The 27536-nt window shown below is 40.0% G+C and overlaps 1 protein-coding gene and 1 long non-coding RNA gene across 31 annotated transcripts in view; one reads left to right on the forward strand and one right to left on the reverse strand.

Annotated features, from left to right (window-relative positions):
- Window positions 1–27536, reverse strand: part of NRXN3 (neurexin 3) — a 1025535-nt gene that overhangs the window by 462192 nt on the left and 535807 nt on the right. The window lies entirely within an intron of this gene.
- LOC134515128 (uncharacterized) lies at window positions 4969–24220 on the forward strand. 3 transcript variants are annotated; one of them, XR_010070886.1, is made up of 6 exons: window positions 4969–8512; window positions 9847–9941; window positions 10826–11516; window positions 12921–13271; window positions 19779–19974; window positions 23151–24220. It is a non-coding gene; the product is annotated as an uncharacterized LOC134515128 (long non-coding RNA). The 3 variants fall into 3 exon arrangements; XR_010070885.1 differs by lacking the exons at window positions 19779–19974; window positions 23151–24220 and having other exon boundaries at window positions 4969–6715; window positions 8320–8512; window positions 12921–16191; XR_010070884.1 differs by lacking the exons at window positions 19779–19974; window positions 23151–24220 and having other exon boundaries at window positions 12921–16191.

Genomic DNA, 27536 nt, shown 5'->3' on the forward strand with positions numbered 1-27536 from the left:
ACTGCTTGAGAAAATTTAAGGTACTTCTAGTTCTGTGCAAGATGCAATAATAATCTTTTTTTTTTTTTTTTGAGATCTCAGCATTTCTTATCTCAGGACTGTGTGCACCAGAAGAAATAAAAACATTGACAATAAAATTGCATGGAATTAAGGAATCCCAGCTCTGGATATGTTTTTTAAATTTTTCTAATTTTTTTTAGTCAAAGTGTAGTTCAGTTCTGATTTCCTCCTAGCCAAACCACACATCTCCAACAAAATATTTGCTCTGTTGAGTTGTGTGTTTGTACTTTTATGGACTCTGACAAGGATGAACATGAGTTAAAAGAGATGAACTGATAGTTCAACTGATTATTTTTCTCTTTGTTACATTATCCGTTTAGAAATGCCTTTGCATGAATGATTTAACCAGTTAAATAGTCTATTGTGTGTTTGTTTTACAGTGAATTAGAATACAGACATTTCATTCTTTTGTATTTTCTTTTGTTAAGCTAATTGAGTTAAACACATCCCAGAAGAACAGTGCCATATTAGTATCACTGACTGCAAAGCTGAGGTTGTGGCTGTATTTTGGCAGCTCATTAGTAAGAATACTGGGTAAAGACACTGGCTTTCTGTCTCTCTCCTATCAGTTGTTCGGTTTCCACGTTGGAGTAAAAGACATTGTCTGGATGGGAAGATGTTGGGATTTTTTCAAACTTTTCAGCAGAAAAAGTTTCTTGTTTGTTTTACTTGTTGGTTTAAAATGCTCCTGGTTTATTTGCATGCCTGTTTTGGGGTCTGTATGCAATTCAGATTCATTATCTTGTTTCATCAAGCACGTAATAAATAATCACAACTCATTTGGAACTTTCCATTTGTTCATGTTGTTTATCTTCACATCTATACTTGTCACAGCATTTCTCACTCTCCTTTTTTCCTGTTTGTTGTACTCTTACTGTTGTTTTCTTATATTTGACTGGATGTTCCTAAGGGCGTAAGTCATGCTGTCATATACATTCACACGAAATGTACTACATTGGACCCCAATGCTGAGAGAGGAATTTGTGAGTGACCAAAAAAAGACCTGATAAGCAAATATTAATTTGAATTAAAAATTATTTGTCATTTGCTGTCCTATTTTCTGTGCACTGATATGCATCTGAGCACATTTCACTTAGATGTGGTTGAAGCAGCAACTGGAATGTTGCATACAGATACCTGAGCGTTCCACTAGGACCCGAGAGCCCCCATAAAGGTAAGTTGTTTTCTCATCTGTTCATTACTGATTTTGGCATTGGGAGAGGTAAAATACAAAATAATTTTCTGGGCATTTTATGATAGATATCTATATCTGCGGTAATGCCTGAATATCTAGTAGTTGTCTTCCAGGAGGGCACAAGTGCAAGAAAGCCATTCACATTGGGACAAAGAAGAAAAAAAGAAAAACTCAGATCCAATTTATAAAATTCCATCTTCCAACACATTTAAAATCATTTTCTGTTTCTTTACTCGACCTCTAGCTTACTCAGCCCTCAATCTACTGCAGAGACTTTTATAACTTCAACCATGGATATTTTTTGTGATTGTTCTAAAGACAGCTCAGTGAGGTACACCCAACAGTCAAGGAAGGCAAAACCAAACCAAATTCACAAGAAGCAAATAAAAATAATCCAAAATTTTCTCCCAAAAATAAAATAGAAGAAAAGGATATCCATGCTGTTGTCGGCTGATGTGCAAAATCTAAAGAGATTATGCAGAAGAGTACGTACACGTATATCTCATTCCTAGTGCAATTTTACACTTGAAGCAAGTCAGTCTGCTCTAAGGAGATTCAGGGCTCAAGGTCACGGGTGAAACCATTCTCCTTCCACTGAAGCTTCTGTTTACAATGAATCCTCCCCAGCCTTTCTCCCTGAATTAATTTCAGGAAGCAAAAAGTTCAAACTCCATCAATTTCTTTCTTTTTTTTTTTTTTTTCCCGCCCTCCAGCTGAACCTCATTGCCACTTTAAAGCACCATGGCAGGCTGAAAGGTTCACCCCAGTGACCATCTTGCAAAACTGGCAGAGTGGGGACCTCATTGAGAGACAGCAGCACCAAGCAAAGCAGGACATTCCAGAGAGGGCTCCCCTTAGCCACATTACAGTAACTGGATTTTCCCATGACCTTCAAGATGCCACTTCAGCTCCCTCCAAAGAGACTTAAGCAGCCTCTCTGCTATTAAGATGTTCCTTCATTTGTCAACAGAAAGCTGCTCAATTGCTACCCTGAGCAAATTTACATAGAAATTACCAATGATACTGTGCAAACAGTTAGGAGAATTACAGCAGAGCCACCCAGCAGAAACACTCCAGGATACACAGCCTACAAACAGAGTCACTGCCCAAACAAAGAGAGGGAGGAAAATGTTACAGGGAAAATGCACTGGACTTGCAGAACTGTTAATATGTGTGCATTCAGCACTGTGAGCTCTGTTTGGGCTCTAAGTATACTAGTCCCTCCAAAACTTTCTACAGAAAGAAGATATTGATAGCATTTCCTTCCTACCGCCAAGTATTTCCACATTCCACAACGGGCTTTTATTGGCAAAATTGTAGAGCTGTGCAATCTCTACATAATTCTTTTGTCAAGCAGTAGTTGTGGTAGCATCCAGCCGCCAAAGCCCTGGACGAGGGCTCAGGCAATCACTGATCAAATACAAATCTGCCATGGTTGCTAGCCTTGACCAGGAGCATGGCTGAGAACCAAGAGCATTTCTTTCAAAGGCAGCATTTTTCCAGACCTGCCCTCCGATGGAGCAAGTCTTCTACAGCAACCAACAGCCCCAACACAAGGTCTTAGCCTTATAAAACTTAATAAATACATAAATAAATAAATCACAGAGACCTAAAAAGCAATCACGTCTGAGGAACTGCAACAGTACTGGGCCCTGTCTACCTGTCTACTCCAGGAGCCAAATGAAGGAGTGGGCACTAAAGGATACCAAGAGGAAAGTCCACATTTCCTCTGACATCACACCGCAGCAGAGATTGCTGGATCAGTTAAGGACAGATAAAGAGGAATCAAGCAGCAGAAACCTGCCTGTAAAATGCTTTCCCCTATTGTAGTTAAGTACATACATGTAGGTGCATTTGTGTGTTTGCACACAAAAGAGAAAAAAATAGGTGGGTATTCAGCAGGGCATGGGGTATCTGATGTGGTCTTGACATGAAATGACTGTACAGAGTAGAAGAAAAATCCCATTTCAAAAAATGACCAAAGCCATCATTGGGGAATGAGTAGCTTCCACTTTTTAAAGCAAACAGCCAGCTAATATTTATTCCACAGTATAGACAAAACTCTGCCTTCTGTCAAGGGGAAGGGAATAAATTGTTTTCCCATAATGGTGTTTTCTTTTCAATCAATTTCCTTTCAAGCTTGATTTAAGAGAAGGCCATGTCAGAACCTCAGGCAAATGGAAGAAACCTAAGACACTCCCCCATGAAAGGTGAAAATGATGATGCAGGTGAACTTACAGGGTTCAATCTAAACACCAGTGCTGCACACAGGTACAGTCATGCACTCCTGTCCCTCCTCCTCTTCAAATAAAACGTTTGCAGCAACAATGCAACAAAGCACCAGCAACAATGAGGAGGACAGAGTTCAGAGCACAGGGAATAATAGCAATGGATATCTGCTAGAGCACATGTTGCATTAGTTAGGGATAGAAGTACAACATACTAGAGAAACCGCTGTTGCAGGTCATTTTGCTACATACACACCCATTTTTATGCTGTATATGTTATAGATTTTTTTTTTTAAATGAGAGCTTTGTAGATACTATTACCTTATTAATATGCATGCATGTAAGAAAGAAGAACAGTTACATTTGGTAAAACCCCTGGCTTCTGAGAAAAGCTGTAAGGGGAGAGAAGGAAGAACAAGGCTGCTCCCATGGTATTACAGGCACTTAGCTACTCGTAGAGCTAGGCCATCAGGGAACACCTTAGATTCAAAAAATACTTTTGCCTTGTTAAAAATTGTATGTATTTTCTGGGGTTACAGATAGGCCCTCGAGTTGGAAAAAATCACAGTAGTTTCTATTTTAGAATGAAATTGATGTTGTAGAAGCTTTGCCATCTATTTCTTTTAAATGCAAATTGCAGAAAGACTGCTTCCAGAAGGATGGGAATTTAAGAAGAAAATACGTAGGATTTTTACATCTTGGAGAGATTTTGACAATTTGACCCACATATGGTACAAACACTCAGAAGAGTTCTAACAGTATCTGAACCAAAACACATAGTCTCAAAATATCAACTAAGGTTTTATCAGACCTCAAAGACAGAAGAACCCTTATTTTTCCTCTCAAAGTTCCTCCCAGGATGCAACTCCCGGTTAAATAAATCAGCTCTTCAAAAGTCATAGGATTCTTCCTGTAACATTTGAGGGAGGGGATGTAGATTTAAACAACACAACTCCATCCCATTTTCTTCCTGATAGAGACTTCATATGGACCGTTGCTGTCTCAAAACAAGAGCACTTTGCATGTTTGACTACAATGATTTCCTCCTGGCAGTACAGTAAGTAAACAGGTAGCAAATGATTTGGGTGTTCAATGGACTTTGCAAGCAAGATTCTTAACAACAACAGTGTTAGTTAAGCAAAAGCTAATGAACACTTACTACAATGACATTCCCATTTCCTGTCTCTGATTCTCTCATTACTTATCCATAGGCCTCACAACAAAAGCCAGAAGCACAAAGGATGCCACAGCCGCTGATGACAGCCCCAGAATCACAGCTGGTGATTAAGTTGGGGAAGGGGGCTGCTGGGGAGGACTGAGTTAACATCCAGCATGGCCAGGCTAGGACTAGCAACGAGGAGAACTTACCCGTGGTGCCAAGTATTTACCCATGCACACGCGTATCTGTGCATGCACCTGCACAAGGAGAGTCTTACAGGAATCTTTTCATGATTGAGATTTTCCTCCACAAATGTAGGCCAAGATTTTCAAAAATAGATGTCCAAAGTTAGGCATTCCAAAATCCATATTTAAGCATCTACAGAAGTGGCCTCATTCTCAAAGTGCTGAAGTTGCCAAGAGCTGTAAAATGCTCAAAACTTGAAAATCAGGCCACATCTTTAGGTGCTTGAAAACAGATTCAAGAGCCTAAGTTTAGGCATCTACATTCTTGACTGTAAAATATTATTACCCGTGCAAGACGTGCTATAATCCATCACAGATATATGACATTCTCAAAAATGTACTGTACTAATTGGCCCAGATTTTCAGTTGCAGCTGAAAAGCTCACTGCCCAGCTCAGAGCAAATCACAAATGTAGCCACTGCCCTTCACCAATTTCCTGGTGGTATTTATGGCAGCAGGTTACAGTGACTGCCAAAAGCACGCAGTGAACAACTGTGGCAGCTCACCTGGCATATATTCCCTTTATCTGCCCTCAGTCTCCAGCAGAAGAAAGGATGGAATCGATGTAAGCTTGCACTAGACAGATTAAAAAAAGAGCTCGCGCTCTATCAGAGTAATCCTCCCATGGCCACCTATTTCCATGTTTAAATCTATGCAATGCAAGGGAAATAGGCCCCATACTTTATCAATGCCAATCACATTTGTTAAACATGCGAATGGGGTATATCTGTTTACTTAAATGTTACCAAGTAGAATTCAGTAACATCTTTTGAAACTGATGTCACGTCCTTCAGCTTAGGGAAACTAAAAGGAAATGAAGACACACAGCTGCTTGGTATGCTGGTGTCCCAGTAGGGAAATGGCTTCCCCCGGTGCTAGATGCAGAATAAAATGATAGACAATATTTAAAGGCAAAAATACAGTAAGGAAAGGTTCATCAACAAAGTAGCAAATATATAGAAGATTTTATTTTAATGCGTTGATACAGCTTCTCTGCTTCCTCCAAATCCAAAATCATGACATTATCTCCATGAAATACTCTGTAACAAAATTCTCAGTATGAATCAGGGTCTTCAGGGTACTTCCCTTTTCCATTTTCAGCAGCATTTTTAAATAATTGCTGCATCCTGTAGCTTCAGCGCTTAGACAGCAGTAAAGACAACATATTCTACACACTCACTGCACCTGTACACAAGTATAGTGTCCCACACAGCTGGAAAGCACTCTCTGATGAATGGGCATATTAGAATCACACAAAATTATCTTGCATCTGAGGTCATTCATCATATCTGGCAACATCTTACTAAAACTGCAATGAAAGCAACCATACCTCCATAGCTTCTTTTATCCAAATGGTTCTCCATACCATGTTTACCTTTTTAATGTATACTGTCTGTATGCTTACAAAGGGTAAAATTCTCAGACATCCTTAAATGTGCCACTCCATTAATAATAGAGCTGTCATTATCTTGAACAAATGAGATTCTGATCACAAATTCTTTCACTTAACAATTAAATATGACCACTTCTGGGACGGCTATAATAACCCTTCAATGGCACACAAACAACATTATCCAAGAGTTTATAGCCAGAAATAAAGTAAAACACCTCTTTCCAAAGACACAGCAAGGGGAAATTAACGTAGGAAATGAACCCAAACTGGCCAAGACATTTAAATATATTGTTTCAACATTATCTCCCAGAGAACAATACACCTACTAGATCACCCACAACCATGAGAAGTTTAAGATAAACCCCCAACTGAGCATCCAGGCAGGACTCCTACCAGAGAGCCATAGTCACTCCCTATGCCCCACCACCCCATCTGGTGAGTCCACATTCCTCTGTGAATTACCTACATAGGCCCCTAATATTTCAATAGGACTATCTCTGCTGTAGCATATGTCTATGCATGAATCCAAAGCATGGAGGGACTTGCTTACCTACTGCTCCAACTTCTTCCTAGAAGCTGAATTGATGCTGAGAGGCTATGATTATTTGTTTGAGGACGGAATCAGTTACACAGCTTTCAGACCAACCTGGCCAAATGCAATTCCAAATGCATATTTGTCAGCAAAAGACACTTGAAACTTACCCTTAGCTCATGTGAGACAAAAATACTCTAGTGCAAAGGTGGCATCACTGAGCCCTTTATAGCAAAAAGTCTTTTTCATCTGCTACATAACCCAATGACTCATGACCTAGAAATAAGTTCCCAAGATATAATAAATGGGAAGACAAGCGGGCTCTAAACTGCTTTTTGTCCAGAAACTTCCCCTTTCACACCTGTTGCTACAGTTCTCTTTTTCCCAATTATTTACTCAGGAAAAAGAGCATATGGGAAGGACCCTGCCAGGAAATACTTGAATGAGCTGAAAGTGGTGTTTTAGACATAAAAAAAAAAAGACAGGGCAAAGCATGGCATTCATGCCAAATGGCTGTTAAAGAGGTAACAACAGAAGAGTGAAATAAGATATGACGATACTGGAGTCTGATGAGAGCTAGACAGGAATCACAGGAAGCACTTATGCAGAAATAGAAGGAATAAAAGAATTTTGCAGTGCTTTGGATGACAAGTGATATGATTTGAGCATGAAATGTAAAACAACTGGCAGTTCAGAAGGAAATGTGAAGAGAGCAAGATGGCAACAAATACAGAAACGGCTGCAGGTTGCTACCTCAGCAGCCACTTGAGTGAACTGCTCTCAAGGAAATCCAAAGGGAGAAAGTCACAACAGTCAGTGCAAGAGATTAACAGAAGTATGAACAAAGCTTCTAGCTGGAAGACTGGGTTTAGTCAGGAAAGGTAGATCTGTTGTTGGCTGTGACAGACCAAGAACTGAATGAATGACAGGTGCCCAGTCACATTTTCCTTCCTGGGCTGGAGCTCAGACCGAACAGTGGGACAAAGGAAGGAAAGCATGCATAACTAAAGATTCTACTGAATGGCTCCTATCCATCATTGATAGAGGAGTTGTTCTCTATGGCTCACAATGTAGGAGGAAAAAGCTGCCTCTGAACCTTGGTAGCTCTGCATGGCACAGGTTCCCAGGATGCTATCATTCACACAGCAATGCCAGCTCCAGGTATTTCACAGCAAGTATTTGTATTCAAAGCCTTGGGTTCAATTTTGCAGACTTCAACTCAGGACAAAACCAGTGAAAGTTGCATAGGAACATTCCTGCAAGAAAAGATTCAATGGCAGAAGCAGTAAGTGTAATGGGGACCACAGAACGCACTAGGGACAAAGGCTCAGATTCCTCCGGCACATATATTTCCATCTCTCTATTTTATAAAACTTAAAGATTTTCCTTGCTAAGCAATGCATCTGCTGATCCCTAAGGACTACACCCCATCAACTTTAAAACTTGCTTTTATGAAGCTCGTTTTCTCCTTTCATTAGCTCTTATTGTTCTCTCTGTGCTGCTGCAGGTATCTCTGCTGCTGTTAAGAGAAACAGTGGCTTGCAGCCATCTCGGTCACCATGGACTTGCGCTATTCACCACAACCGTTATCCCGACAAACACTCTGCCTTTCCAATTGCGGCCTCAAAGTACCAACTCCCTCTTCATAGGAGCAGACAGCTACAATAAGAAGAGATACACATCATAAGCTCCATTATTAGGTAATTATATCATTATTGAAGGGAAAGGGAAAGGGAAAGGGAAAGGGAAAGGGAAAGGGAAAGGGAAAGGGAAAGGGAAAGGGAAAGGGAAAGGGAAAGGGAAAGGGAAAGGGAAAGGGAAAGGGAAAGGGAAAGGGAAAGGGAAAGGGAAAGGGAAAGGGAAAGGGAAAGGGAAAGGGAAAGGGAAAGGGAAAGGGAAGTAAGACCCTTTGGCTAATACCAATGCCAGCAAATGCACAGGCAACTGTTAGCAGATCAAAGCTAGTGAATATTGAAAACAAGTGGTCTGAAAATTTGGTTAAGCTTTGCATGGAATATGCTTTGCTAATATCCAGCGTTCAATTCTGCCCCATGGCCTGTGCCACTGTGAATATGTAGCTCCTGAGAAACACAGAGGAGAGAAGAATGAACAGACACTTAGCTGTTAGCAATATTACCAAGAATGTGCTTTGGAGATATTGGTAACAGAAACTTCAGTACAAGAATACTTTTGGTAGGTAGCTCCTAAATATCTGGTCTAACTATACATTTCCTTCTTTCTTGATGGTTTGTTTATATTCCAAAGTATTGGATTTTGTATTTCTTATAAGGCTTTCTAACCAACTTTTATTAGATAAATTGCTCATTACTTACATATAGTGTTCCATATAACTTTTCTAACACATTTACCATTTCTAACACACTTAAGATTCCCCAACACTGCAAAGCAGTGAGTTCCAGAGGCTTATTATGTACAGAAATATAGACGATTTCCTTAGATTTCAAATATGCAGCTTTTTTGGGAATCCCTGCAAATATGCACTGATTTGTTATATTATAACCTTGTGTTAGATAACATACTGTCTCCTTGCATTTATTAGAGATAGGTAATTAATAAAAACCAGCACATCTTAAGGACATTACTTACAAGAAAGTAAGAATAAATCCCCTGTCTCTCAAGAGAAGCTTAAAGCACAATATAGAATAAAGCCAGTGCTGTGATTTCAGTATTCAATTATAGAGAGCTGTATTCAATAACAAAGTGTGTTTCACTTCAGATTAACATCACTTAGGCTACTGAAAGCATACTCTGCTCCATAGCTTACTTTTTTTGGAGGGAGAAGAGGGGGTAGTATTAAAAACTTCCTTTACTTCCTTAACTTAATCCCAGCTTGAAGGGCTAAAGATAAAAATTGGAGATGGGCTTTCATTGTTGGGTTTCTCAGCTTTCTAATTAGATACCGCATTCCATAAAACATGCACCACAGTAAAGAATCAGAGGAACTGGCAGATTGAGGCGGAGTGAAAATGTCTTAATCCTTCTGACCTTTACCACAATTTTCTTTCTCCAACAGAATACACAGCTGACCTTTTCTACCTACTGACAGCACAGCTTATGGCAGATTTCCATTATCCAAAGCTCTCTACAAATTTGCTCCAGCTTCTACTGGTAACCCCTCTCAGTTCTGCAAGGATATTATAACACGCAACTCACTGAAACCTTAACTGTTGGTTGATACCTGTTCCAGAAAGTCACAATAGCCATGCTTGCATACCTACCAGCTTTCCAGATGTGCACAGAGGCAAAATACCTGCAAGACAGCCAAACATTACAGAAGTACCCAGCAGAAACAGGGCTGAAGTGTTGCCAGATGCACGAAACGTGTTCATCTAGGTCACAAACTCCACTGGGTTGAGGGATGTCTCAAGTCCTTAGGCTGCCTGCCCAACACACGGAAGATCTGTCTCTGACTTAGTACATGACATTGGGAAAGTTACTAGACCCCTATGGCTCCACTCTTTACTGGTAAAATAGGGGTGGAATGCATCTCCTTACTTTGGTGTTACAAAACCCTTGTAGACAGTGAATCATTGCCAGCTACTCTGCTAACAGGGTCCAGATGGAGCAATTTGCAGAATATTTTAAGTGAAGTTTATAATTTAATTATAGAAAGACAACAAAATATTGTGGGGTATGGTATATAGGTTTTATTGCTACAAGTATGGGTATTATTCATGACTAGAAAAGCCCAGAGTGATTCCTGAAGGTCATACCAACTGGCTAGCAACAAAAAATCTTTATACCCAACTGCACCATCTTGGTGTCTGTAAATTTCACACTTTTATTAAGAAAAATGAACGTTTGTGCTACTTTTATATTTTTTCACATCTTTTTAATTGAAACTATTTTTATATTGCTCCAGCTGTATTCTCTTAGTAACCATGTGTCCAACTACAAAGCTTGCTGAGGGAGAGAAAACAAAAAATAAAGTAATATTTTTATTCCCAAAATAACCTGAATTCTTATGCTTTTTTTCTTTTTTTTTAAATTAGATTCAACACAGACACTAAAAGTCAAGAGTCTTTTGAGTGCTTATCATATATCTTGATAGAGAGAAACAGAAACTGAGCAGTTTGACACTTCGGATCCAGGCGACTACATGTGCCTCTATGCTCAGCAAAGACAAAGATGCCGGGGTTTGCAAAGGAGTCAAAGGTGCCAAGACTCTACAACAAAAGAGAAGTTTTCACCTACAAATCAAAGCAGTGGTTGCAATGAGAGTGCGGGAGCAATACTTGCCTTTCTCACTCAGACTTGGCTTGGGATTTAAAGCCCCAGGGGCTTCCATCCTGCATCCGACTGTGGGTTTACAGCAAAATGAGCACTGAGAGAGAAATATGAAGGCTCAGACAAGGAGATGGAAGAAAAGGAGAAAAGGAGGTGAGACACAGATATGCAGAACCACCACACTGCAAGTGGGAACCCAAGCCTCCTCACATGCATGACCACTGAAGATACTGCTTTGAAAACAGAAGTGGAAATAAATGGGATTTGAAGAGGCCTGTGATGCACCCCACCACTAGAGAACTTCTTGAGGAACAGATTCCAGAGCCAGCTAGAGCAGTCCTGAATGTAGCACTAAAAAAAATGACCACAAACACCGTAAGACATGAAGTCCGATATACACGATCTGGCATAAGCATAGTGCAAGAATTTCAGTGGTGTGACTAAAATCCTCTTTGGGTAAATACATTCTTGGCTACATAAAACTCCTCTGCAGACAATATTCTTTCTTTTGCTGTATTTTGCCACTAACCAGCCGTAATGTTTTGTGCCATGATGACAGAGAAAATACTGTTCATAAAGCTTTGCAAGAGGCTTCCACAAAGAAAAAACACGGTCCCAGAAATAGCACTGCAGGAAAGCGTTATTTCAGATTTTAAGGCAACCAGAACCGGTGCATGGTTCTCATACATTTAATTTAGAATTCTACTGACACTGTCTAATAGCTTATTCTACATTGAAAGGAATTTACAATGTAGGTATCATTAAAAATTATCCCGTGCTTTGGACAGAATGACTCTGATTGTGGACGAACAGTGACTTATGATCAAAATATAAGAACAGGACAAAAATACTATATAAAATACACTACATATATATCATAAATAAACATACAGTTATATGTTGCACACAGAGAAAGAAAGTATATTGAAAGAAAATTCATGTAGGTAGAACTCAGAAAGGAGGAAATTTTTTAGGTTATGCACGAAAGCCTGATTTCCCCATAGAATTCTAACCTGGTTTGTTTTGTTTTGCTTTGCAACACACAAAAGCTTGGGAAAGTATCTAAAGGACTGATTTTTCATTTTTACTTAGCTAGTGGGTTTGGCTCTAACATTTCCTTCTTCATTTTTCTTCCGACTGCCTACCAAATATTGCAAAGCTCCATTCGATGAGGCTAAGCAGGAATAGACACGAAGAAAATCTGTGATTGTCTTAGACTGATTTAGGAAGATAGTTTCCAATTTGAATGTGAAAATCCTGGAAAAATGCTGACTAAGAAGAGAAATAAAAAACTACAAATATGAGATGCATAGGAAAGATGGAAGAATCTGTGCAGAAAGATCAAAATCAAATTAAAAGCAGAAAAATTTAGACTGAAGAGCAAGGAAATCTTCAAGGAAGTGAGAAGATGCTATGGAATTATTATTTATTCTTCGTAATGTTTGTCACAGAACCTCAAAAACAAACACAAAGTAACAGTGTCACTTCTCAGAGGGTAAGAATCTCATTGCTAAGGACACTTAAAATTAAAATACATAAGAATGGAAAAAGAAATTGAAAACAAACCTGTAGGGGCCCCACTGAAGTCTAGAGTAGCATAGAAAAAGTTTTCCATTTCTGAATAATGTATCTGTAGGAAAAGTAGAAGACAAGCATGCAGGGAAACGGATGAGAGGGTCATATGTCTTTAAAGAGGGCATGATTATAGAGGTACAATCTTCCAGTAGTAAAACACATACACAGGAAGGTAGGACAAATCTACAAGCACATTGACACATTGCCACTGAATACAGAGACAAGGTGACCTTGCTGAGGAAAGGCCACGGTTTCAGACACATATCTTTTGTTTCTTTTTCACAGCCATCTGAATATATTACCAAAATCTGATGCATCACTAGATCTTCAAGAAACTACTGCTCTGGGATCTTTTGCTCATTTTCACACTTTCCATATCTGAACGCCTCCATCTTTATCAACCCAATGGTGAGATGTTCCCTCACCAAAATCCAAGACTTTGTCTCAAGAATTCAGCTCTGGATTTGCAACAATCACTTCCACTGCCTGCTACCAGACACCCTGAGTGCTTTCGACTCACTTTGCATCATGGAGAGAAGGTCCTTTTCAATGTCTACCATTGTCAGCAATTCTCTTTTCCCATTGATCCTTCCCCAGCAGACAAACAAGGAGCTCATGATAACACGCCTACTCAAGGTGAGATGACCAGTTTGAGCACCCTATTCTTTTTCCTAACCTGTTACTGATAACCCTCAGTGTGACTCAAGTGTCGGTCCCTGAGAGGCGGCTTAAAATAGTAAAGCTGGAACTACCAGAAGCTGGATAAATTAATGGGGTTTTTTTCTGGAATATTTAGTTACAACTGACAGAACTTTGCACATCTTCCACTTCCTCAACAGTTTGGAACTGCATCGAAGTCATGCTCTTAAAGTTAAATCAAGAAAAAAATAATGATCTTTCCTTGGGGTTTTGCATCACATGCAAACTTTACATTTCACAAAACTGTAATGATTGCATCTTTCCCCACACAGGTGCTCAGGATACAGGTACTTCAGGAAACATCAAGCTCAGATTTTCCACACTGAAATACAGGGAAAGAGAGAAAGCACTGGCTGTAAGCCGTAACTGTGGCTGTATCACTTTACCATCCTGCCATCCAGGGAGAGGTTGAAGCAGCAGCAGGCTACTTGTGCTTTCACCTCCATTTTTAAAAGGATTTGTTTGTACATGTATAAGGGGAAAGAGGGAGATGAAGAGAAGCTCCCCATTCAGGAATAGACATGAAAATGGGAATTTTCAGCAGCACAGTATGTCACCAAATATCTTGTTGCTTTTTCTACCATTATAAAGAGCAATACTTCATTTGCCCTTGCCTGCCATATTTGCTTTGTAAGGTATCGTGGTTTGGGCCAGACTGGCCACTGAGATGAATGACAGATGCTCTTCCCCACCTCTCTCTTCAAGGAGAGGAAGAGACCTATGGAGCTTAGAAAGGAGACTAAACTACTTTAATGAAAATATTAATAAAATAATAAAAAGGAAATAATGAAATATATACAATATATACAAAACACTATCAATCTCCCAGGATGAGGATCATGTCAACCACAGGCACTTGGGAAGTCCCAGACTGGACTCAGCGACGGATGGGAACTGGATTCTGGATCTGAGTTCAGGAATGCACGGATTGGGATCAAAGGCAGACAGAGTCCTCCTTGGACGCCAGCCACTGAAGAAAGAGGCTGACCCTTTGATCCCTCAGCTTTTATACTGAGCACAATGCAGATGAGATGGAATACCCTGATGGTCAGTTTTGGGTCACCTGTCCTGTCCGCTCCTCCCCGCAGGTACGACCCTTCTATGCTCTTCTGCTTCTGACCCTCCAACAGGACACATAACAAAGTGAGCTGACCTTAGTTGTTATAGCAATAAATATAAGCAAGAGCCTCTCTGCATACCAGCCCTTGGCATAAATTAGAAACAATCAGGTCTTATCTCTCTGGGAGCAAACAGTGTCTGAACAATACGCTGTTAATTTCAGAGAGTTCACTTAGTTAGAAGAGGCTTAGTTGCAAAGTAAAATTACTGAACAGAAAATTGGTTCTGTTTTACCTCAAACCAGTACATAGGGTTTGCCACATCCTGGCCTTCATCTGCCACATTGTGGTACAGGAAATCCAGGGTTCTCTCTCTGCAGGGCTAATTATGTCAGGGACTCCTATTCCACTCCAGTATCTCTATCAAATGCCTGAAAGTACAGACACCAAAGCTCCTAACTGCACTCATCCTTGCTCTGTATTTCCATCCAACAGAGACAAACGCGCTGGAAAAATTGCTACTAGAGCAAGCTACCATGAAAAACAGAGTTTGCTTTTCTTCTTTTAAATGAGTTAGTTAGAAACCATTCGGCTGTTTGTTCGGCATTCTGAGCCAAAGCCAAGCGCGATCTCTCCCTCGACTTACATTAGTCTTGAGAACACAAACAATAAGCAAGCTGAGGCTTAATGAGCCTGCATGCGGGGTCAGTCTGGCGGAACGAAACAGGATGGTCATTTTTGGAGCCATCCCATTTTGAAACGGGAACTACAGAGAGGGAATAAAAAGAGCAACAGAGGAGTAAGGACCTGCAGAGATATCTCATTCAAAGGATTTCTCAGATAGTGACTCCCTCGTGGCTTCTTTACTCCAGCTGATTTGTAAGATACTATTGCCCAAGTACTGGCACTGAGCAGCTAATCCAGATCAGCTTGCATCAGCCTTTGGCATAGCTGCAGTGGCACATCTGGGTTGAGAAGGAAAGACTCAGCCTTCTCTCCAGGAATGTATAAACATATTTGGTTTTAGAAAGACTCGCTTCAAATAAAATGTGTACTATACAACACACAAAAGGAACATACTTGAGATTGAAAAAACACATCAACGGCACTAAACCCTTTCTGTAACTATTTCTGAACAACGCATAATAGAACCTTCTGCTAAAACCCAAGCGTGTGAAAAGCACAGACTTTCACCATTAGAGTCAAAAGTTAACCTCCTTTAATTGCCTCTAAAATGTGGGAGATGAACAATTCTAGATGTAAAAGCACTCCACCAACTACGGAGTCAATAGACAACACGTGCTAGAGGAAATACAGAGCCACGGTAACATCTTCAACCAGTCACTCCTTCCCTTTCCTCTCTTTCCTAACTCATTCCACAGACCCCATTCTGGGGCACATTTCATATTCTCTTTGTTTCTCAACTTAACAGACTCCTTATTTCCCTGGCCTGTGCAGCCCTGAAGAGCAGGAAGAATGCCAAAACCCATTAACCCGAGAGGCGCTCAGATATAAAGGTGATGGGCTGATAGAAAATTCTAAAGGCAAACTGGATTAGTGTCATAGACATATCTTTGGGCCATCTGAAGAAGGAATCTTCAATTATTCCGAGACACATTAATAAGCTTTTGAAAATTTTACCTTGGCAACCCACTCCTCAAGCTACAAAACAATGAACAGAGAAATGTGAACCTCAGACAACTGAATGGTTAAAATCCTGCTTGTGATCTGCTGCAGACGCTTTCACTGGGAATGTTTGAGCATAATAGTTCTGTGTAGGACGAAGGGAACTGTTGATATTTTAGTCATCTGCATATATTCTAGTTTGGATTTTTAATAAAAAAATAAAAAGTGCATTTAATGATTATTCAGAAGTGGACTATTATAACGATTAAAAATAATATTCACACAGATCGTAATCAGCTCCAGTATCTCTCAGCACGTGTGTGGGTTGGAGATGAGCACCGTGGCCAGTAGGCAGGGCCTTTTTTGGTACTGATGGGGGTGTATATCAAGACTTTAAAAGTTACTTTGATTAATTCACATCAAGTCAGCTTAATTTTCCTCACTGGTTAATTATTCCAGCTGCAAAGATTCCCAAAAGGGAGTCAGTTGTGCTCCTGAGCTTCATGATTAGAGTCGTGCCTTTTGTTCAAGTAGATTGAGACCCACCAACTCACAAGGAAGTTGGCTAGGACTTTTTCAACACTGGTTGTCAGAGGAACATCCAGAAAGGTAATTTCATAATAACTCCTAGTGTCACTTCCTGAAGAGCTCTTTCCTTTTAGATTACATATTGGTAGAATTCAAATTATGTCATTTCAGTTCTTGTAGGTACCTTTGAAATACTCTGCCTTTGGACATAAATACCAAGAAAATGCTTTCATACAAGTTTTGTATGAATCCCCAGGGAGCAGGAGACGTGGAAAGATTTTGCTTCCCAATTAGTTTTATCTGCGATGTTCAAGGAAAATCTTCCTTTCCTACTATATCATCCGTCCCGCTAACATCTGACTGGGAAAGCAGCACCATGCTTTACAGAGCAGTTGTGGCTTCTCGCTAACAATGATCCTTCGCTGACTGTAGCTTTCACTTCATTGTTCTACTAATGCTTTTAATTCTTCTTGGGTTTGTGTCCATTCTAAATGCAATAACCTGATTGGATTCCTTTCCTCAGAAGTCTGAGAGAGGAGGTCACATCAATCACAGCAAGTGTTCTGAACATACGGAGAATGAAAATAGTTTGCGTACCTCTACATTTTCCATACTCCTATGAAGAAAGAGAGTGTCCATTCATATAATAATCCCTAATACAGGTATACAACATCTAATTGCATATTTAATTCGCCCCAAAAAATGCATATGCAATCTAATAAAGCTATGCCAAATGACAATCACATTCAAACTGCTCCAGCCAAAATAATAATGTCAAGTACAATCTAAAAAAAGCTACAGTGTTTCAAAAGAAAGCCTTTACATCTTCATATAAAAGTGAAACCCTCAATATCAAATTTTCCTAAATTTTAAAAAGTCAGTAAAAATAGAAACTAAGCACTTGCTCTATCACATACAGAAATACATTAAAGTATATTTTAATTATACAGGGGAGAGAAAAAGAAAAGTGCTTGCCTCTTTCCAGCACTCCATTTTCTGTTTCCAACAGCAAACTATAAAAACAGCCTTTGCAATTCAGTCCTACATGCAACAATTTAAAAAGCTACCTTTGACTTTGCTTTCCAGTTTTCTGCTTATCTATAGAACCATTATAGCTACACCTGTTCTGCTCATCTGTACTACCTCCAATGCCTGAAAAATCAGCCTACAAATGCATTTTGCTCCCTAATCTCTCAAAGAGGCTGGCCGCTATTACTTACACCATTCAACAGACTAGGACATACAGAGAGGAAGTATAAATTACTGGTGGTCATGCAGAAGGTTTAAAAACCATCTCTCCTGGCTTCAGTCACGCCGATATATATCCTTTCTCTATTTATTATGCTAATGAGTCACATATAAATGCTCATACTGCTGAGTCTGCCAATGTTTACATAGGACCTATTGCATGAATGGAGTTCTGATCTGTCTTAAACTCTGTTGTTATTAATCTTTGGTACCTTGGCCCCATGTAGATCTGGGACCTCACATGATCAGTCCAGTCAACACAGCAGTAGCATTTGCTACTACTACTACAGAAAAGCTGGGGGGGCCTTCTCAAGAAAAATTAACATGCTGAACTACCACTGTGGTTTTAGTAAGCACAGGAACAGGGACTAGGCAGAAAGAGACCAAAACATTCATTTTCTCTCCTATAATCAAGGGCTTAAGCGAACCTTGCTCTGCAGAGGTGAGAGGCTACCAGACACTGAAATAATCCAGCCTGGTAGCTTTTGTCAATTTAATTATTTTTTACTGAGACTGGTACTCATAAAAACATCTCAGATTGACAGCCCTGGAGATGATGTCCCGTGTTATCTATGGAACAGATGCAGTCCAAGAAGCAGCAACACTTTTCGGTCTGATTTATTTTCATTTCAGTCTTAAATGCATCTTTCGATTTTTAATTGAAGATAGTGACATCTCTCCCCACTAGCACCATTTTTTATTTTTCTCTAAAAGACAAAGGTGTTTCCTTCAGCCATACAGATTTTACTTCTAAACCTGATTAATTCTCCCTAAATACCAATGTATCTTCGTAAGTACTTTTATTACTGTCATTGCTAAAGAATCTACAGGTTACTTAACTGGTGACCTAATTTTTAAATACAGAAACTAATATCTATTTACATTAAATAAAAACATCTAGGCAGTTATATTTTAATGAGGTTTTGTTTTGTGGAGAAGGACATTGCTCACTGAAACCAAAACTACAGATATACAATATGGAAGGGAAAACAAGAAAAGGGAAAGGGAAATGGGCAAATAATAATTTTAAGATATTGGTTGTCATATGCTGTTTCACCTGTATATATACCACTAGCTACACAAAGCAATGAAGCCACTTTGAGGCAGGAGAATAGCACAACAATGTAATAACAGCAAAAGAAAATTTACAACCAACATCTGCAGGAGGCAAAAGAGAAGGAAGAAGGAAAGGATAATCCAGTGAGTAGGCAACTAGTAATCTGCTTAAACCTGGGCCTCAGGAGAGATACAAACATAGAAGCTGATGTGCTGCAGCAGCCTCACTCATGAAGCAATAGTCGCCAAGACCCAAACATCGAGGCGAACATGCAGGGAGATTCTGCTGTAGGCAGCAATGAGGCAATCAGATGTTAACATAAAAGGTAACATCCTAATCTCGAAGCTTGATCTAAAGCATGAGGTTTAGTACCCCTTCCAATTTCCCTGTTCCTGTTCACAAGAATATCTGAAGTTACAGCAATCATCTACATAAATGTCATCTCTCTCTGCATCTTGCTAAGCTCTTGGCCTCAATGACGCCCTTTGGCAAATCATGCATTGTAAAACCTAGGTTCAGCTCGTTACCACAACACAGATTTCTTGTGTGTTACACAAAATCTTTAAAGATGAGGTTTTTCAAAGGAATTTAAGCACAAAACACATCCTTACAAATCTGTTGGAACCCCTTCTCATAATGGGGATGACTGCACCTTGCTATATCTTACTTATCTTTACAACATCTCCAAATTACAGACTGTAAAAGCCTTTACTACTTGACTAATAAGTAGGCAGATGTGTAAGGGACCGTGTACTTAGTGATGAAATTAGGTAAACTGTCACATAATGGCTAGTCACTGGCTCCTTCAGCTGGAAAGAATTATTTTCTAAAGACCATTCTCTTGTTCTTTGTCTAGTTGAGTTTTAAATAAGTAAAACATCAAAACTGTCTCAGAAATTATATTCACTATGATTTTCTCGCTTACAGGGTCCCTCCACTTTTATTGATACAGCAAATCTTTCACCCTGCTACTTGTCAAAAGACTAAAGACACCATCATTAGAGGAACATAACTGTGACACTGGATCCCTGAACTGCTCGTTGAGCTTTGCCTTGGACAAAACCTACAACAGAACTGTCAAGAAGGCCTGCCACGGAAAGAACATGTACACAGCCCTGCCGTAGTGAGCTCCTTTCTTTATGCTCTAGTCCACTCCCTCCCCTTCGTTACTTCTCCCCTTGTTTCTCCAAAGACCTTACCAGGTCAGAATTGGAAGATTTATTCCCTACTGTTGCTGCTCTGACACAGACTTTCCCACAAAACCTTTAAGTGATCTTTGCAGTTTAGAAACCCTTTATTATAACTGTTAGAAAACATGAATTTTGTATCAGGTACCAGTGTGATGCCTATTATTTGAACACTAACAAGGTCTGCTAAAGCCCTTTCGAGCATCTGTAGGAAGAGCATAGGCTGGAGATAAGGAAGGAAAGAAATGATGAGTCAGGGTTGCAAACTGCTCTCTTTTAGAATTTATTTGCTTGGTATCTCTGACAAAGAAGCCCCAAACACTAATGACAGACAGAAAAACTCAAGATCAACATCCATTCACAATTCTACATCTTAAAACAAGGACAGAGAATGCTCTCATTTAAGATTCAAATTTAGCTCCCTCCCACTTGGACCTTTGTGTCATCTTGTGCACTTGTTATGTTAAATTATTTACATGGGAATTGCCGAGTCACAAACAAAGAAATTTTTATGTCAAGGAACAAAGCCTGCTGCATGTCAGTATTTTATTTATTTAATTCTTAAACAAAGCATTCCGTGGCACAAGTCGGATAATATAGAGTGGGAGGATCACACTCCAGCAGGCTGTGGTAGAGCAGGTGGAGCTGTAGAGACAGCTTGGGCATATGCAGCGGGTACGTGCTCCCTTGAAGGACTTGGAGAAACAAGTGCTACAAAACTGCTTTTGCAAGGATATCTTGCTGCTAAACTTGTACTTCAAAAACACTGTGATTCCCAAGCTCTTTTTGTGCACTTATCGATTAATGTTTCCCTTCCGTATCTTCTTTTTCAACATGGGGATAAAACACAGAGATTTATCTCACAGGTTAGTTGGGAAACTACTTCTCAGAGCAGCTGACATCCTTTGCAAATGGAAAATATACCAAAATGCAAAATACTTACACTATTCCATGGACACGGAGCAGACTCAGCAGTGTAGAGAGGGTATTCCACAAGGGGGACTTAGGGTATTCAAGTTAGCTTTTTTCCTTGGTCCCTAACTACTGACTTTGTTCTAGCTCTTCTGCTATTACGTTACAGGTTAAAGTAGTATCCCGTGGCAGACACGAGCAAACTGACATGTAAACTCTAGACAAAGGTTTTTAACAAGGCCCTGTATTCCTCCAAATACATCAAGGAGCTTTTTAATAGGGCTGAAAGTCCCTGGATTTAATCATCAGATTTATTCCATTTCCAGGATTATAGACAGCCTGGGTCTGTTTGTTTGTCCTCTCAATTAAATTGGCATGAATAAACAATAATGCCACTGATCTCAGAGAAGTCACATCAGTGTGAAAGAAACCATCGGGTCCGTGGTGAGAAGACCAGCCCTTGCATTAATGTAGCCCCTTCAGTGGCTCAGCAAATAATTTAAAATAAATAAATAATGCAAACAAGAGACAGTAAACCCAACTTTGAATAATGAGATCTGTAGGTTTGCTGCTGTTTGGAATATTACTTATACAAACAAACAGTAGCCCCAGGTGTTCTCAAATAAGCCCAGCAAGTTCCCTAAAGGTTTGTTAGCTGACTCCTTGCCTGGGGGACACTGGATCTACTAGAGTCTTGCGTAGCTTCCTGCTGAAGAAACCCTTCCTGAGAGTCTCAAATCTGGTAACAGGCTAGTCAGCGAGTATGCCAGGAAAAAGCTGTGGAGACCCCAGTGAGGCATGCATTTACCGTGCCTAGCACAGGATGCCAGACTTTTGACAGCGCAGATCACATCTCATTTGTAATGAGCATTCGGAGTTTTAATCAAGGTGGAGAGAAGCGTCCTCTCTCCTTCCATGTCAGAGAGCTCAGGCTGGGCGCACAGAGCTGCACAACTGCGGTACCAAGGGATGAGGGAACATCCTCAAGGGGAAAAGCAGTGATGAAATTGGCATGATTGCTAGTGGCTTCTTGGAGGGGACTGAACAAGTAATTCAGAAAAATAAGCTTGTTAGAGGAAAACACGAATGGCATCAATCTGCTGTAATGAGCAGGCAGTAGAACGGTGCCTCAATGTCATGCTCCATTCTGGGTTTGAGCCACACACTGCAAGGGTTGGGGCCTTGCTGTGTGGGTGTAAGTGAGCACAGCCTGACGTTTTTTCCTCTCTCGTTAGTCTCCCAAGCTAGTATTAATTTACAGTGGGAACCACAAAAGACAAAAGCAATGCAGCAAAACTGCAGGCAGACTAGAAGGAGGTGTCCATCAGCTATGCCATACAGACTTTAATCTGTCAGGGCAAAGGAAATGAAAGACTGGACGCTTTAACCAACTGCTTGGGTCTTGAGGTAAGGCAGTAACTCACGCGGGACAGGGAGTTTCCAGTTTCCTCCAGACTATGGGTATTTGTAAAAATAATCACAACACCCCAGAGCACCATCTAGCTAAGAAAACATTGTTCAGGGAGTAAATCCTTGAGATGATGAAACATTCCTTTTACAGATGGGAACATAGAGGCACAGAGGGATTAAATGACTTGCCCAGTATTATAAAGTAAATCAGTGATAAAATACAGAAGAGAATCAGGTGTCCTGATGCCCACTTCTGTACATAAATCACTAGACCATAATTTCTTCTGCAAGATCATCGTTTTCTCCTTTCATATGCTATCTTGCTGCCAGAGGAAGATTATTCTACATGCTGAATGGAGTAACATTTTTCCAAGTCTAATTCAAAACCTGTCAAGCCATGGAGTTTCTATTCTGTTCCCTTGGGAAATGATTCCAAAGCTTGACAGTGCAAGGACACATCTCCATGACAGGAAGTTTTCCATGATACTTACCGTAAATTTTTCTATTCTCTACTTGTAGTTATCTAAATATCTTGTCTCTGTCCATAATATTTACGATCCTCAAACACTAGCAGAGTTATAACAGCCCTTCTTCTCCCAGCTATCACTTAATCAAGCAATATAAAACTAACTCTTACAGTACTACCTCTAAAAACAATTCCTTAAAATCCCCAAATTTTTTTCATTTGTTCCCCTGAACTTTCTCCTTTCCCAATATTAGGCATGTATTTCATTCTTTCCATGGTGTGTTCTTTGACCTTGACCAGTACTTCTCTTCTCCCTGCTGACAGGACAGACTGCAGCAGTACGCCGGATGATGGGAGAGAGCTGGAGTGGGAAATCAATGGTATTGCAAGACCTCTAGGGTTGAGGGATTACTGGCAGACTCTTGAAGGGATGTTTCTATCCATCTGTTGGAACTGCAGAGAGCACTAGATCCTCCATTAACTTTAGCCTAATTTACCCAAAAATGAGAGGCAGAACTTACTGCTTCCTTCCTGTTCATTTTACCGTTTTAGCCCACAGAAGAAACAGATGTTAAATTTCAACATGAAATAATAAGAAAAAGAATTGTTTGTTTCACTGCCTGGCTAAATCAGCAAAAGGCAAACACCAATACCTGAAACCCCTGCGGTTTCCACTGCGGTCAGATTTAAGCTTCCCAAAAATGGCCATCTCAGCAGAAATATACAACCATGGGCTGCCACATTAACATAAAGTACAGCAGCCAGAAATTATTGCTGCCTCTAATCTCCAAACACTCAGGAGCTGAACTGCGTTCAGCGGAATGACCTGTCCTCCATGATGCATTAGTGTTTGCACTCACTCTAACTCTCTTTCTCTCACACACACACAGAGCTCGTCCTTTTGGAGTACAGAGATTTATGCTTCCGCAAATATAAAAAAGCTTTAACTGCCCCTGCCTGGTCCCCTTCCTCCTCTCTAACAAAATCATCAACTCTTAGCTTTTTGAGGACACTGGAAAGAAGTATCTTTGGGTGAAGATCAAGAAACAAAGAACAATCCAAAGCTTCAATGAGCATCTTGCTATTGCCACCCCAGAAAATGCAATAACTTCTTTTTTCCCCAGTATTTCTAAAATGAAAGTGATGTGAAATAGTTAACAGCTTGAACAGCAAGCTATAAAGAACTCACGTGTAAATGCGCTTGCACAAAATCACATAAAAAACCAACCTGCTGATCTTCTTTCCTTTGAGTTTATGCCATCCCTCTCTCTGACCCATCCCCTCTTATCTTGTTTCTTGTCTATCTTATCTGTATTTCTCCTTAAAAACATTACAGCTATACCTACGAACAAGCCTGCCTAAATTAAACTAGGAGAAACATATGTAAAAGTTCTTATTTCTACTAACGGTTGGCTTATATTAATTTAATAACTGACTTCTTGTTTGTATTTAAACTGCTTTTAGTTGCTTTCAGCTAAATTAATGAAAACCAGGTTTAAAACAGAGTGAGTGAATTGGTTTAATGAAGCTCGTTGGAAACAGTATCTTAAATTAAACTGGTGCAACTGATAGCAGAGGAATGCAAAGACCAACGGTTTACTGCTGAAGGTGGATTGACGAAGGTCTGCCTAAAATAATAATAAGCAGACATTAAATCTCAGTGGAACTGGTAGGTTTAATTGCTGCCCAGGTACTTGTAAGAGAGAGTGGAAAACAGGTTTCCACTTCAGACAAAAGGATAATATAACGTTGTTTCAGATTTTGAGTAATTAAAATCTAAAACAAAACAAAAAACGCCAACAAAACAAACACAAGAGAACACGACATTGCTGGGAAAATCCTTTGGAAGACACGCAAGAGCAGAGCACAGTCTCCAGGTGGAGACAGCAACAGAAGTTCAGCTCAGGCTGAGCTGACATGTGGTGTGGTATGGCACGGCTGTGGGACAGAGCATTTTGGGAAGGATCCCATACAGACAGAACTGGTGCTCTGAGCACGGAGAACAACCTTTACATTTCATATCTTATTTTGTTTGAGAATGGAGGAATTCTTACATTCCTTTAAAATAACAAAAAAAGATTAAAGATCTCTGAGTCCATTCAATTAATTTCCTCTCCATAAATGGAATAACATACTATCCCCCAAATTTAGGCTAGCTGCTATAATGAAAAGGAGTGCAGGTTTTAATAGAAAGGTAGCAGCAATAAATATTCTAGCATCTATTATTCCAATAAGAGTATGCCGCTGACAATGACTGATGGTTACTAGTCTGAAATCATCCTACATAAGATGACAGATTAAATCACATCTAGCTCTACGCATAAGACAACCTCTTCCACACATTCAAATATTGCATCCTAAAAACAAGACAACAGCAACCAGAATCCTCCATGATGCCACCACGTTACCTAAAGACTCCTCATTACCCTTCATTCTTCAGGACTGAATAGCTATTATAAACATAGAAGGAATGTTAACGTTAAGGATTGCTGTTATTACAAATCTAACAAATAAAATATCTGGAACACAGTAGTTATTCCTCATCAATAACCATACTTAGGACACTTCATTTAGGACTCGACATTAGCAAAGTGCTGCAACAGCAAAAAGTAGTAAGTGTTAATGATTGATTCAGACAACCTAAGCTGCAGAGCCAGGAGAAGCCCAAAAGCTTGCTACAGAGAAATCTTTGCATCTACTCTAAAAGGTCTTTTTAGAGCGCCAACAACAGAAGATTAAATCTGCAAAGGAAATTGATGACATTCAACTCTAATTCAGTTTAAAAGTCTCACATACTTCTATTTCAAACTCACCACATGTTCCCACCAAAATAATCAGCTGTGAAAGAGTGAATTATGCCTATATTTAAAGTTAATATTGTTAGGCTCTGTAGCTGTATCCCCTCGAAACAAACAGACACGGTGCTAACATCCCTCAGAGGCACTGCTTATAGGTTGTCCCCAGCCTCATCCATCTGCTTGGGAAACACTTAAAGGACACATATCTATGAGACACATTCCATTAAAATATGCCAGGAAATATTTCAAGCACCACCCAGTTGCCCCTGCATTTACGCCTCTCTCTTCATCCCAGCAGACGCAGCATTCTCAACATTCAGGCCTATAGGGTTATGTCGGAAACATAACCACTGTCCCTGTGTCATCTATGTCAAAGATATCCCTTTTTCCCCTCCCTCTTCTTCCCCAAATCTAAGCCACTGAGCCTAGAAAGGTTGTCTACTTCTTTTATGCCTCAACTGAGAAATCGATAAATGCTCTCAGCCTTTCTAACTTTATGTTTTTATTTGACAACAGTATACAACAACAACGATCTATGTGACACGGTTACAGCAGACTATTCTTAGGTGTACTATTGCATTACTGCAATTGAACAGGATACCATAAAAGAGATTTAAGCTAAGTGTTTCCCTGCCTTTGCAATGAAGAGTGTGCAAACAGTTAATTAAAGCAACTCACCTAACACGATATAGCGTGATAGAGCATCCAAATCCTTCACCAGTTAAACTTTAAGGTGACACACTCACTCTGTAGTAAAAGAATATCCAACTCAGGGTGTTATCCTGGTACAGCTATTTTATTACCATTATTCAAGTACATGTTCCCTATTTCAACAAGCACGCACTTATAATCCGTCTCGTCCTTCCTGCCAACTCCTTATGTGCACACTGTTCAGTGCGCTGACCTATAATGCCCTGCCACAAAAAGAGTGGTAAGGAGAACGGCAATACAGCGTTTCTGTTGAGTTTTGGGCTGCTTCACCCAAGATTAGACCTTAGGGCTGAGCTAAGGATCATGATATAGTTCATCAAACTTACACAGCCATAAATACTCCTATATAGTACTCACCAGTTACACTTTCTGAACTGACAGATGAAGTGCCCCCACCTTGTCACAAGCACATTGAAGTCAACAAGACTATTTTCTTTAAATGAGTTCTTTTGGCTTGCTTGTTTCCCTCCACTTAAAGAAAACCCCAAAACAATAAATAAATAAATAAACCCCAAAAGCCCCAATAAGTAAATAAACGGAGATCATACAAACTCATCGCAAAAGGGAAACACTTGTATCTCTTGTGAGAAACATTCAAGAAGTAAAGCTGAGGCAATGCAGCTATGCCAAATGCAGGCAGCCTGGGTTGCCCAAGGGGTCTCCCTGCCCTGATAATTATATATTTGGGCTGCATTGCCATAACGCTGGCTTACGGCAATCTCTTTTCTTAAAAAAGAAAAGAAAAATCAATCAAAGTGAGCTATGGCTCGACAGGTCTGCAGTAAAGCCCAGTCATGTAGAAAATAGAGCAGCAGCTGCACTACAGGATCGAAAAACAGAGTGAGCAAACTCCATCATCGGGCACAATTATCTCACAGAGAAAAAAAAAAAAGAAAAGAAGAAAAATAAATACACCCATCCCCACACCCCCAGTGTCTAACACAAACACAAGCAGATTTGGGTTTCTGATGCAGAATATCTGCATGCTATCCATTAACTTCCTTGAGGACTTATTCTTTTTTCCAAACATTTGGCTCTCATCAGACTTCAGTACTTCATAAGGAAGGAGCAAAAAGCATGCACAACAACAAGGAAGTCTAACCTGGGAGACTGCCCATCACAGTCATATTTCCACCCATATGGCTGCTGGAGGAGTCATCCTGCCAAGTCTGGGAGAGGGTCACTTCCCCACCCTGTCAAG

Source organism: Chroicocephalus ridibundus, chromosome 4 (assembly GCF_963924245.1).
Source record: "Chroicocephalus ridibundus chromosome 4, bChrRid1.1, whole genome shotgun sequence".
NCBI classification, from domain to species: domain Eukaryota; kingdom Metazoa; phylum Chordata; class Aves; order Charadriiformes; family Laridae; genus Chroicocephalus; species Chroicocephalus ridibundus.